Here is a 12,602-nt window from a genome sequence, read left to right as displayed (position 1 = left end):
GCAGACCAGGGGCTTGAACCTTGGTCCTTGCAAGGAAATGTGTGCACTTAACCAGATGCACCACTGTCTGCCTCCCCTTTCTATGCCTCTTTTTCTCTGTATCTTTCACCCTCTCTGGAAAAAAATAATCTGTCAGTGGGATATGGAGTGGGATTCTCCATATGGGAAGCTTCAGGGAATATTTGGCAACAAAATAAATAAGTCAAAGAAACAAATAAAAATGGAAAAAATTGTACTGGGGAAACCACTAGTGAGACCATGCATGCACAAGGTGCTGGGTTCATTTCTACTCACTATATTAAAATAAATAACCAACAACAAATAAATAAAAAATTGTCCCCAATTCTCAGTTTTTCTAATTTTTTATTTTTCTTTTGTTTCCATGACACTCTGAACCTTGCAGCAATGCTACCAATGTATTTATCTTTTAGAGTGCCTTTCCCAATAGAAGATGAGTTTTTTGTCTGCTTTGATTAACAAAATATCTCAAGTGCCTAGAGTAAATGCAATTTTAATCTGCTGAAATAATAAAAAGTACAAGGCAACAAAAATGACCAATTTTTTTAAACTTCTTATTGATTCAAATTTCTATCAGTAACAGCCCCCACTGTAGTGATAACTTGACATATAATGAATGCATTTTTAAACCAATTTGTTTCAAGTTACAATGAATGAGAATAAAGTGACAGCAAGAAGAAACTTTCTGGTGTGAAACTGAAAGGCATATTCATTCATTCATTTCTAGGGCAAAAAAAAAAAAATCCCTGGGGCCAGGCAGTGGCACACCTGGTTAGTGCACACACTACAGTGTGCAAGGACCCAGGTTCAAGTCCTTGGTCCCCACCCGCAAGGGGAGCGCTTCATGAGTGGTGAAGCAGGGCTGCAGATATTTCTCTGTCTCTCCCTTTCTCTCTCACCCTACCCTCTCAATTTCTGAATGTCTCTATCCAATAAATAAATAAAGATAATAAAATTTAAAAATAAAAATTCCTGAACTTGATATATGTAAATTCCTTTGAATTCAAATGTAGCAGTCATTTGATTACATAGTTTATGTGGTTATATATCCGATCATTGTTCATTATGTAAACACTTTTCAGATTTTGTTTATAATAAAACATCACACCAGATTGTATATACTGTACTGTCTAACTGGTTGTCACAGTTATTTATACACCTCTCTTTACAGTAGAAAAAAAGTCAATTAAGGAGACAATCCCACTTAATCAAAGAATATCTTTTGGTTTTAATTTTCTTTTTGTGGCTCCGGGAAGGTATACACATGAAACCACTGAGTTACCTTCTTGCCGAATTTTCATTCTATGCATTTTTTTTGGAGACCGAATAGAGAGGAGGAAGAAGAAGAGATAGCAATGCACTACTCTATCACCCATGAAGTTCCACTGTTTTGGTCCTTGGTGCTCTCATGTGGAAAAATGGATCAAAGCCAGGACAGCAGGCCTGTACAGTATCTGCTCAGTTACTTCCTTGAACTTCCGAGGGATACTTCTTGCAGGACAATATTTATACGCATTACTTGCTCAGGGTAGGGAGATAACTCACTTGGTAAGATACACTATCAAACATGAGGACCTGGGCCCAGGTCCTGCTTCTTGAACAGTGGAGTGGTGCTTTGGTCTCTCTCACTCTCTCTGTCACTTATTCCATCTCAAGCTTCTTTTCCCTTCCTGTCTCTCTTTGAAATTGAAAAAAAAAAAAAAAGGTACTGGGAGCAGAGGAATTATGCAGATGTGAATTTTCCAATGCAAAAACTATGTACTATATATGTGCACATTATTGTATTTATAGCATAATCCTTTAACATATTTAAATTAAAATAACAAAATAATAAATTGTTCCTTACAGTTTGAATTTTATAAGATTAAATAGGTAGCTGGAGGAGGAAAGTACCTCAATAGTAGAATATAGGACTCACATGTATGAGATCCCAGTTTGATCTTCATTATCACATATGCTAGAGAAATGTTCTTTACTCTCTCTCTTCTCTCTCTTCTCTCTTCTCTCTCTCTCTCTCTCTATCTCTATCTCTATCTCTCCTGCCAGGAATTTTTTTCTTCCTCACTGGGGCTTTACACCTGTATGATTCCACCACTCCTGTACATTTTTTTCCCTGATATTCTGATACAGGGTGAGAGTGAGGGGCACCACACCACTGCTCCAGTAGACATGAAGCTTTCCCTTTGCATAATATTCCCATGTGGTGGTCAGGTGCTCAAACCCAGTTTAACATGGTAAAATATGTGCTCCACTAAGTCAGTTATCTCCTGGCCCTTCTCTCTTTTCAAATGAAGTTCCAGGGAATGAACCTAGGACTCATGCATGTACAATAACACTGAGGAGAAACCCAGCCCCAATTTACTTTATTTTATTTACTTACTTCCATTATTTTATTTATTTGTTTGTTTGACAAGAAAAAGACAAAGAGAGGAGAGACAGCCACAGTGCCACTCCACCATCCTTAGAGCTTCCCCACTGCCATCCATGGTGCTCACATGCGATACTTAGATTTGAAACTAGGGTTTCACATTGCAGGATGAATGCTCTACTGGGTGAGCTGTCTACCAGACACTCCCTCTCCCACATATGTATTTATACAAATAAATCTTTTTCAAAATTTTGTTTTAAATATATATTGATGGGAGTGGGGGTGCAAGCGGTGGCACACCAGGATAAACGCACATAGTATGAAACGCAAGGACCCCAGTTTGAGCCCCTGGCTCCCCTGCTGCAGGGGGACTGCTTCACAAGTGGTGTATATTCCCCACCCCTCTAAATTTCTCTGTCCTATCCAAAAAGGAGAAGAAGAAAAAAAAATAGCAGGAACAGTGGACATGTAGTGCCAGACAGTGTATTTCATCAAAGTCATAGTATGGTTTGTAATCACAATAAAACCAAAGAAGTTTTCTGGAGTTAGTATTACATGTTTATACTGCCCTTCACATGGTTACCAAGAAAAAAAAAAATCGCACTCCAGAAAGATAAGGGTAGAAACAGATATTATTCACCATTTGTGGTTTGTAATCACAATAAAACCAAAGAAGTTTTCTGGAGTTAGTATTACATGTTTATACTGCCCTTAACATAGTTATCAAGAAAAATAAATGGTACTCCAGAAAGATAAGGGTATAAACAGATACTATTCACCATTTGTTTATATAAGATATATTGCAAATACTGATAAAAATAAACACTACTGTTATAGAACTAAACTCTGCTATGAAAATGATTTTATCAAATTGACACGGTATATTTGTGCCTTAACAATTGGACACCAAAGACAATAGCAAGCAATATGTTGATCTAACCAGCTTCTGTGTGAGCTCACAAGGTTGCCACCACACTGACCTACATACAGCTACTGTCTTTTACTTAGTTAAATAAAATATTCCATCAATATTTTAAGTAGATGAGTTTTCCCAAGAAAATGCTATTAGAATTTTTATAACAACTTTCCAAAAATTGAGTCCAACTACTCTCACCTTTGGGGCCAGGAGGTGATATATAGAGTCAAAGGAGAGGGGGGCCCGGTGATGGCACACCTGGTGGAGTGCACATCTTAGAGTCAAAGTATAAAGTTTAATCTCTGCTACACAATTAAGTGGGTGACCCTGAGCAAGATTCCAGATCTTTCTAAATCTGTCTTTTTTCATAATTTAAGGGGATCCATGATAGTACCTACATCTGAGGACTGTAGTGAGAAATCAATGAAAGAACTCAAAGTTCTTAGCCCAGGGCCTGGCACACGGTAAGGTGCTGGTGAAAACTAGCTATTATCATTACACAAGCATATAATTAAGTTCATTGCACTATATTTTCAATACTGAGAAAATGACTCATAGTAGGCCCCAAATGCGATAGTTTGAATGCTACATCAAGTTTGTAGAATATTCAAACAAATGAACCCATTTAAAGGGGCACTAACATTTCTTCTGCCATTGTCATGTGCCAGGGAGAGTTGCAGGTCACAAAAGAGACTACAAAAAATAGGGTCCATATGTAGAATAGAATGACAAGAGACATACAGTTAATAGATAACTACTTTCAAATCAGTCTGACTATACTCTTGATTTGTCACAGATACCTCTTATGCTAGCTTAATGATTATTTTTTGCCCCCTTGCATTCTCAGTTGTGTCCGGGTTTGGGTGGTACATTATTTGCTCATTCTAGTAACTAGAAGTAAGTGGAAATTGCTTGGGGTACTAGGAAGGAACCATAAGGCTATAGAGACTTTTATTCCTTGAAAGGGACATCTAAATTAACCAAGCAAACCAAAACTGGAGAATAAGTGAAATAAATATTTCATGTTATTATTTTGAGTCAAAATTACAAATCTTTTCTTTGGTAAAAGAGCTTACTTAGCAAGGGGGCCAGGTGGTAGAGCACAAGGTTATCCAACAACAACAATGGGGAAAAAAGATGGCCTCCAGAAGCAGTGGATTCGTAGTGCAGGCACAAAGCCCCAGCAATAACCTTGGAGCCAGAGTTACATGAGTTATTTTAGGGAATTTTTAATACTATATGAATACTTATTTATATAACTTTAGCATATGTATTAGGCATCTACTATGCATATATATATATATATATATATATATATGTCTTTGGTGTGATGTAAGATAAAAAAATTATGAGGCAGGAGTCGGGCGGTAGTGCAGCAGGTTAAGCACACATGATGCAAAGTCAAGGACTGGAGTAAGGATCCCAGTTCCAGCTCCCTGGCTCCCCACCTGCAGGGGAGTTGCTTCACAAGCAGTGAAGAAGGTCTGCAGGTGTCTATCTCTCTCCCCTTCTCTGTCTTCCCCTCCTCTCTCCATTTAAAAAAAGTATAAAAAATTATGAGGCAAAATATGTAAAATCTTAGTGGCAAATACCAAATATCTTAGTAAATTAGTCAACAAGAAAGCTCTTTTTTAAAAAATACTTTCTTTATTTATTAATAAGAGGGATAGGAGGAGAGAGAAAGAACCAGACATCACTCTGGTACATGTGCTACCAGGGATTGAACTTAGGACCTCATGCTTGAGAGTCCAACACTTTATCCATTGTGCCACCTTCCAGCCCACAACAAGAAAACGCTTGATACACGAAGTATGATTTGAAGGTCTGACAAAAATTAAGATGTAGAACTTATTAAGAGAGCAAAAGGTGGGCATGGGAGGTGGCACACCCAGTTGAGTGCACACATTATCATGCACAAGGACTGGGGTTGAACTATGTGGGGACTGAGGGGTCGGGGGAGCTTCACAAGTAGGTAAAGCAGGTCTACAGATGTCTATTTTTCTTTCTCCCTTTCTATCTCTCCCTCCCTTCTCAATTTCTCTCTGACCTATCAAATAAAAGAGCAAGAAAAAGAAAAGGGGGGATGAAGGTTTCTGGGAGGAGTGGATTTGTAGTGCAGGAGCCATCAACACTGTGAGGGGGGAAAAAAAAAAAAGAGCAAAAATGACCAGAGAAACAAAAGCCATAGCTGTATCTCTCCTGAAGTAGCCAAAGGCAGGAGGTGACCAAGTCAAACTTTGCTTTACTTTATCCAGAGCTGACCCTTACTGCTCATCAAACCACAAATATCCATTGAATGCCTGCTGTTTGCCAGGTAGCATACCAAATGCTGTGGGAAAACTGAGTATCAAGTATGGTCTTTGTCCTTAATGAAATGTCACATGGGTAACATTTGAATAATTAGACATAGTAGCTTTTATAAATGCAGTTGAGGGGATTGCTAAGGTCTGTATTGGTCAGGAAAGATTTCTTGGAGTGGGAGAATTTTGATGTGAGTCTTTGGAAAGTAGGGAGCCACGTCAATGCTTTCCAAACTGTGGACTGCATACCTCTGATGGCGTGAGAGATTGTTTCTGGTAATATACTTATTTGGTGGGGGCACAAAGAGGGAGCTAAATAGACTGGGTGTATGCAGCTTACCCACCTTCAATACACAGACAGTGATTAAACTGCACTGGGGGTCAGGAGATAGCTCCAGCCAGTACTGTATACATCTTGCTAGTTGTGAGGCCCTGAACTGGATCTGAGGAACCACGTCAGAGCATCATGGATGGCACCATGGGAGTCCATGGAAAGTGAAGCAGTGCTGTGGTGTCTTTCCTTCTTTCACTCTCAAAAAAAAAAAAAAAAAAAGATACTGGCAGGGGGGGAACTTCATGAGTAGTGAAGCAGTGCTGCTGGTGTCTCTTTTTCTCTCTCTCTCACTTCCCTCTCAATTTCTCTCTGTCTCTATCCAAAAATAAAGGAAAAAATAAAAGAGGCCAGGTGGTGCAGCACCTGGTTAAGTGCACATATTACAGTGTACAAGGACCCAGGTTCAAGCCCTTGGTCCCCACCTGTGGGGCAAGCTGTATGCATGAATGAAGCAGGTGTCTCTCTGTCTCTCTCCTTCTCTATCTCTTCCTCCCCTCTCAACTTCTCCCTGTCTCTATGCAATAACAAATAAATATTTTTAAAAAAGAAAATAGGGGGCTGGGTGGTAGTGTAGTAGGTTAAGCACACATGGTGCAAAGCACAAGGACCAGCATAAGGATCCCAGTTCAAGCCCCCGGCTCCCCACCTGCAGGGGAGTCGCTTCACAGGTGGTGAAGCAGGTCTGCAGGTGTCTGTCTTTCTCTGCCCCTCTCTCTGTCTTCCCCTCCTCTCTCCATTTCTCTCTGTCCTATCCAACAACGAAGACAACAATAATAACTACAACAATAAAACAAGGGCAACAAAAGGGAATAAATAAATAAAATAAATAGAATTATAAAAAAAAGGTGTGTGTGTGTGTGTGTGTGTGTAGTTTTTAAAAAACAACTAGTGGAAAATTGGATTCAGAAGACCACACATTAGTATCATGCATACATAAAACAATTTTTTTTAATTTCAGCTAAAAAAAAGTGTTTGGAATCATAATAAAATTGCCCTTAGGAAATAGAAAATAGCCTTTTATGAATCATATTACTAAGTCAAATTAAAGACCACCAATGACTAAACATTCCTTGTTTGTTTATTTGGTTAACTTAATGGCAGGTAATTCAGATTTTCTCCATATGACAGTGATGAAAGTTTTCCTTCATACATCTATTAAAGCTAAAAATATGAGTCAGTTGAAAGAAGCCTACCTAGTAAACAATAAAGGCAATAAAGAGAAAGAGGATGTAGTTCCTTAGCACAAAGCTTAGCAACTAAAGCTTCCAGTAATTGGCACATTAATGGTAGTTTCCTAAGAAAGGCAAAAACCTTATTCTGAGCTAAGTCTTGGCAGACTAGCACACAAGAGTGAGAGAAGAAAGAATTCAAAAGGCAGGTAACTACTCTGCAGGCAGCGCAGTCTATACCAGGCTACAGGCAGGGGAGGGTGTTAATTTCTAAACCTTGAGGAAGTTTCTTGGCCCAGAGGAAAAGCAAAACGGAGCCCAGTAACAATGAGGAAGCTATTCATCGAGTGTTCCAGGGTTCCAGCAAGAAGAGACACAGAGGCTCCAACATAACTCAAAGTGCCTAAAGATAGCTGCCCTTAAAAGAGGTGGGTCAGAAATATTATACCTCTTCCCAGTGCAGAGATCGACATGTTGTTTTCACATTTATGATAAGTAAAAATGGGGGTAGAGCTGGAAGAAAGGTTAGACAGAAAACAAGGATTCTTCACATTCTGTCCTCTCTTGTCCCTGCATGTGCTACAGTCTCACAGTGACTTCAGTTCTTGTTTTTGTCCCCATGATGATCTAAGCTTAGTAGTTATGAAGATTGTGATATCTTGCTCCTCTGTCACTGTGGTGATATATATGCTCTATTTGTCCCGTGACTGTGGTGGTCAGACTGCTGGAAATATACACCCACCACCACCACCTGCCTTGATCTCTCCAACCCATAAATGGAATGAGATAACATCTCATGACTGTACGTGTGTGTTTGTCACCAGGGTTATTGCTGGGGCTTGGTGCCTGCACAATTCCACTGCTTCTGGCAGCTTTTCTTTCTTTCTTTCCTCTGGATAGTGGATGACAGCCAAAGAGAGACATAGAGAGGAAGAGAGACAGAGAAAAGGAAAGAGATTGTAGCATGTGCTGCCATTTGAAAAACTTCCCCTTCCCCTGCAGGTTTTTCTCATGTGGTGGCCAGGGTCTTGAACCCAGGTTGTCACACATGATAATGGCAAGCCATTACAAGGCAAACCAGCTGCCAGCCCCCATGATTGTGTTAGATGATATGTCATAGCTGACCTTAAAATAAGATGACTAGTGTGACCCCAAATTCATTACATGAGTCTTAAAAGCCAAGACTTTTCTATATTGGTGGCAGAAGAAGCCAGAGATTCAAAGAAAAGAATCAGTTCAGGCACCATTGCTGGCTTAAAGATGGTGGCATGAGATGCATGGTATCAAAAGCAACCGGCCATTAGGAACAGAATGGCCCCTGGTCTGTACCTAACAAGAAACATGAATCTAAGTACTGTGCCCACTAAGAACTGAATTCTTCCAACAAGAGTCAGCTTGGAAGCAGATTTTCACCTCAGTCTCCAGAAAAGAACTCAGCTATGCAGGCATCTTGAAAGCACTCATGTAATACCATGAAAGAGAATCCAGCAAAGCTGTGCTAGAACATGTGACCTGCAGAGAATATGAGCTATTAAATGGGTAACATTTAAAACCACTAAGTTTGCAGTGATCTGTTACACAACTAAAGAAAATGCAGACAACCACTGTCACTGAGTTAACCTTTCTCTAGACAGGCTGTGATGTGTCTTTTCAGTCCTGTGTTTATCTGACTTTCCACTCTGTCATCAACCCATAAAGACAAATGGATCAATTCTCAGAGACTAGTAAACAAGCCTGACTCTTTTATGATTACATGGGGAGGAAAACCATGGGAGAAGATTGAAAGTCAAGATAATTTGGCACGTGAGGGATTTATATGTTATTTCATTTGTGTTAAAAAGGAAATGCGACCTTATTTGGAAGTAACAGGTTGGCAATGTCTCACAGTTGTGGGTGGCATCAGAATTCCTGGCAGCATATGGTGCCAATCTCTGAAAAGGACAGAATAAAGGCAGTGTTCTTTATTAAGAAAATCTTCAGAGTCAGATGGATATGAGTTTATTTTACAGATCACTGTCTGAATAGGGCTTATGGGAAAAAAAGTTTAACCTCTTTGATCTACAGTCTACTTACTATTTTCCCCCCATCTACTTATTTTTAATAGAAATAATATCTATCCAACAAGATGAAAGGAGAGTGAAGTGGCTTTTATAAAACTTCAATATCTATAGCATTGTAGACTAATAATTTTCTCCATTATCATATAGAACTTTCTCCACAACTTCCTTGCAATATTTCCAGTAGTAAAAGTAACTAAGAGAAAGCACATACTAGAACCTATGCTATCCAATAGAAATAAATAATGAGTCAGATATGTAATTGTGGAATTTTCTAGTGGTCACATACAGAAGTAAAAATAATATACCATACTGATTTAAATAACATGTTATATTTAACCCAATATGTAAAAGTATTGTTATTTCAACATGCAACCAATATATAGTTATATTACTAATATATTCAGGATAAAAAAACTATAGTACATCTCAACTCAATATAATCGTGTTTCATATGATATCAACATGTAGTTCACGACTGTGGTATTAGACAGCTGAGAATAAAATCTCTAAATAAACATCAATAAATTCTCCTTTACTTTTTATTAATTCTAAAATCAATATCAGTAGGTGACAGATAGATGTAGGAGACCATGCATGCATGCAATCACACTCTGGCACATATCAAACCCAGATGGTTTTGTTTTGTTTTGTTTTTTAGCATCAGTTCTTAGTTAAAATGAGTCACACTTCAATCAGAGTATGGGGGTATAGTGGTACATGAGGTTCTAATTTCAAATTCCAAAATATACCACAAATCAGAGCTACATAGGCATAGTAAAACAATCCCTTGGGAACAATGATAGATAGGCTAAAGCAAAAACCTATGTAGCAAAAAAGAATACATGCTGTTTTTTTTTCTTCTTTTTTAAAAAAAATATTTATTTATTTCCTTTTTGTTGCTCTTGTTGTTTTTATTGTTATTGTAGTTATTATTGTTGATGCCGTCATTGTTGGATAGGACAGAGAGAAATGGAGAGAGGAGGGGAAGACAGAGAGGGGGAGAGAAAGATAGACACCTGCAGCCTGCTTCACCACCTGTGAAGTGACTCCCCTGCAGGTGGGGAGCTGGGGGCTTAAACCAGGATTCTTACGCCGGTCCTTGCACTTTGCACCAACTGCGCTTTACCTGCTGTGCTACCGCTCAACTCCCCCTACATGCTAGTTTTTAAAGATACATATATTTTATCTTTTGAAGACAACGAGCCAGATTTTTCAATTTCAAATAAACTTTATTTGCCTTTCTAAATCATGACCTCCATTATGTGAGAGTGAGGATAAGGAAAAACTTAGAATGCTATGAAATGAAAGCAATGTACAATAATTACTTAAAGACTCATAGAAGATAAAATCTGTGACATTTCTACTAGAATCTTCCAAGACAATTCAGGCAGTCATCTTGCTCTGAGGGTGGATACACTTAGATAAAAATAAGACACATCCAAATATGTGCAAACGAGAGGTACCCAAGTCATCCCACAAGTACTCAGAAGAAGAAAATCCTTTCTTTACTGTGGGGATAAGGCAAAGTGTCCTAGAAAAAGTATCCTTTTGGGGGCCAGGGCAGCAGGTTAAGCGCACATGGTGCAAAGCGCAAAGACCTGAGTAAGGATCCTGGTTCAAGCCCCAGGCTCCCCACCTGCAGAGGGGTCGCTTCACAAGCAGTGAAGCAGGTCTGTGGGTGTCTTTCTCCCCCCCCCCTCTGTCTTCCCCTCCTCTCTTGATTTCTCTCTTATACAACAACAAGGGCAACACAATGGAAAAAAATGGCCTCCAGGATGCAGAGGTCACATAGGCTCCTAAGCTGAATATGGGCCCCAGATCACATAAAATCAATGGGGTTAACAGTCAACAATATTTATACACCTTTCCTATATTTGGGAGCTACTCTCTTCCCTGATCTAGATTTCTGGTCCTTTTTCCAGCCATGACATCACCTCCCCAGACAATAACTTGGAACCACCTGTATATCATATCTCAGGCTCAGGAAAAAAAAAAAAAAAACTAGTATAGTCATGGACCCTTTGGAATATAACTTAAATAGGCCTACTAACTATCTACAAAATGGAAAAAACCCCCCCCCCCAACTTTTAATCTGCACTTTTCCAGCCTTTAGGTTCATGATTAGTCAACTATTTGTTTTGCTTTATATGTTAACTCTCTTTTTAGCTACCAGGTTCCAGATGCTACCATGATGCTAACCGGACATCCCTGGGCAAATGACCCCACCAATGTGTCCTGGAGCCCCGCTTCCCCAGAGCTTTGCCCAACTAGGGAAAGAGAGAGACAGGCTGCCAATGCCCATGTTCAGCAGGGAAGCAATTACAGGAGCCAGACCTTCCACCTTTTGCACCCCATAATGACCCTGGGTCCATACTCCCAGAGGGATAAATAATAGGAAGGCTATCAGGGGGAGGGGATTGGATACAGAGTTCTAGTGGTGGGAATTGTGTGGAGTTGTACCCCTCTTATCCTATGGTTTTTGTCAGTGTTTCCTTTTTTATAAATAAAAATAAAAATAAAATGCCTCTAGGACCAGTGTATTTGACTTCGCAGTGCAGACACTGAGCCCCAGTGATAACCCTGGAGGCAAAAAAAAAAGAAAGAAAGAAAGAAAGAAAAGAAAAGAAAAGAAAAAGTATCCTTTTTGAGAAGTTATAAAGAATGAATTCTGCCTACCATGATTTAGTGGTGAAAGTCTGAGTTTAAATTGTTGGGAGCGGGATGGTGAAAGACAGGTATATCAGCAACACAGCACTGCTCTGGGTTTCAACAGCAGTTTGCACCTTAAAAACCACCTCTGACATCTCTCTGCCCTTCAAGCCTTCTCAGACTTTGCCTTAGGTGCCAACAAACAACTCTGTGCCTCTTCTCTGTTTCTGGCCCACCTTTCAGAATATGGATCTTGACCTTACCTTGTTCTCAAGCCAGCCTGGCTGAGTCTTTCATTCTCTGACCTCTGCCCTGCAACCACATGAAGGTTCTGCCTACCTCCTACTGTGGCTCTTCTAGCTTTAGTCAGGAAACTGCTGAATCAAGAAGCTACCACAACTTCCGGCTCCAGCATTATTTCTGTAGTATGAAGAGGAAGTTAGGCTACTTTGTAAGTTTTATGAGAGATAATTGTAATGGAGGGCATTTGGCTGAGCCTAGAGAGACCTAGAAACAATTCTGAAAGAGATGTTTGAGAGAAATTTATCAAGAATAAAAGGAAGAATGCAATGTGGGAGGGGGTGCAGTGAGAACAATGGGTATGCAATCAGGCAGAGAGCTAAGTGTGGGGCCTTAGGGTGTAGCCAATGAGTGCAAGCATAGAGAAGTACATCTGTGGGCACAGAGAGGAAATGATGCAGAACCTCAGAAAGGGAAGAGATCATAGGAAGGAGGTTGGCTTTATTGAGAAGATGACAGTAAGTAGGACAGAAGAACAAAATGTAATA

General features: G+C 39.6%; 1 protein-coding gene across 4 annotated transcripts in view; it reads right to left on the bottom strand.

Moving 5' to 3' along the window:
• Window positions 1-12,602, bottom strand: part of CDC42SE2 (CDC42 small effector 2) — a 183,557-nt gene that overhangs the window by 96,850 nt on the left and 74,105 nt on the right. Inside the window, exon 1 of one of the 4 annotated variants that reach the window (XM_060177714.1) lies at window positions 12,078-12,094. The exons of 1 other annotated variant lie outside the window; for it this stretch is intronic. The gene's annotated coding sequence lies outside the window, so the exon portion shown is untranslated. Of the gene's footprint in view, window positions 1-8,956; window positions 8,976-12,077; window positions 12,095-12,602 lie in introns of those variants that run through there. 2 more of the 4 variants (XM_060177728.1, XM_060177718.1) reach the window with 2 other exon arrangements.

The sequence above is a fragment of the Erinaceus europaeus genome, chromosome 2 (assembly GCF_950295315.1).
Source record: "Erinaceus europaeus chromosome 2, mEriEur2.1, whole genome shotgun sequence".
Lineage (NCBI taxonomy): Eukaryota > Metazoa > Chordata > Mammalia > Eulipotyphla > Erinaceidae > Erinaceus > Erinaceus europaeus.
This window is presented reverse-complemented; position numbering and strand designations above follow the sequence as displayed.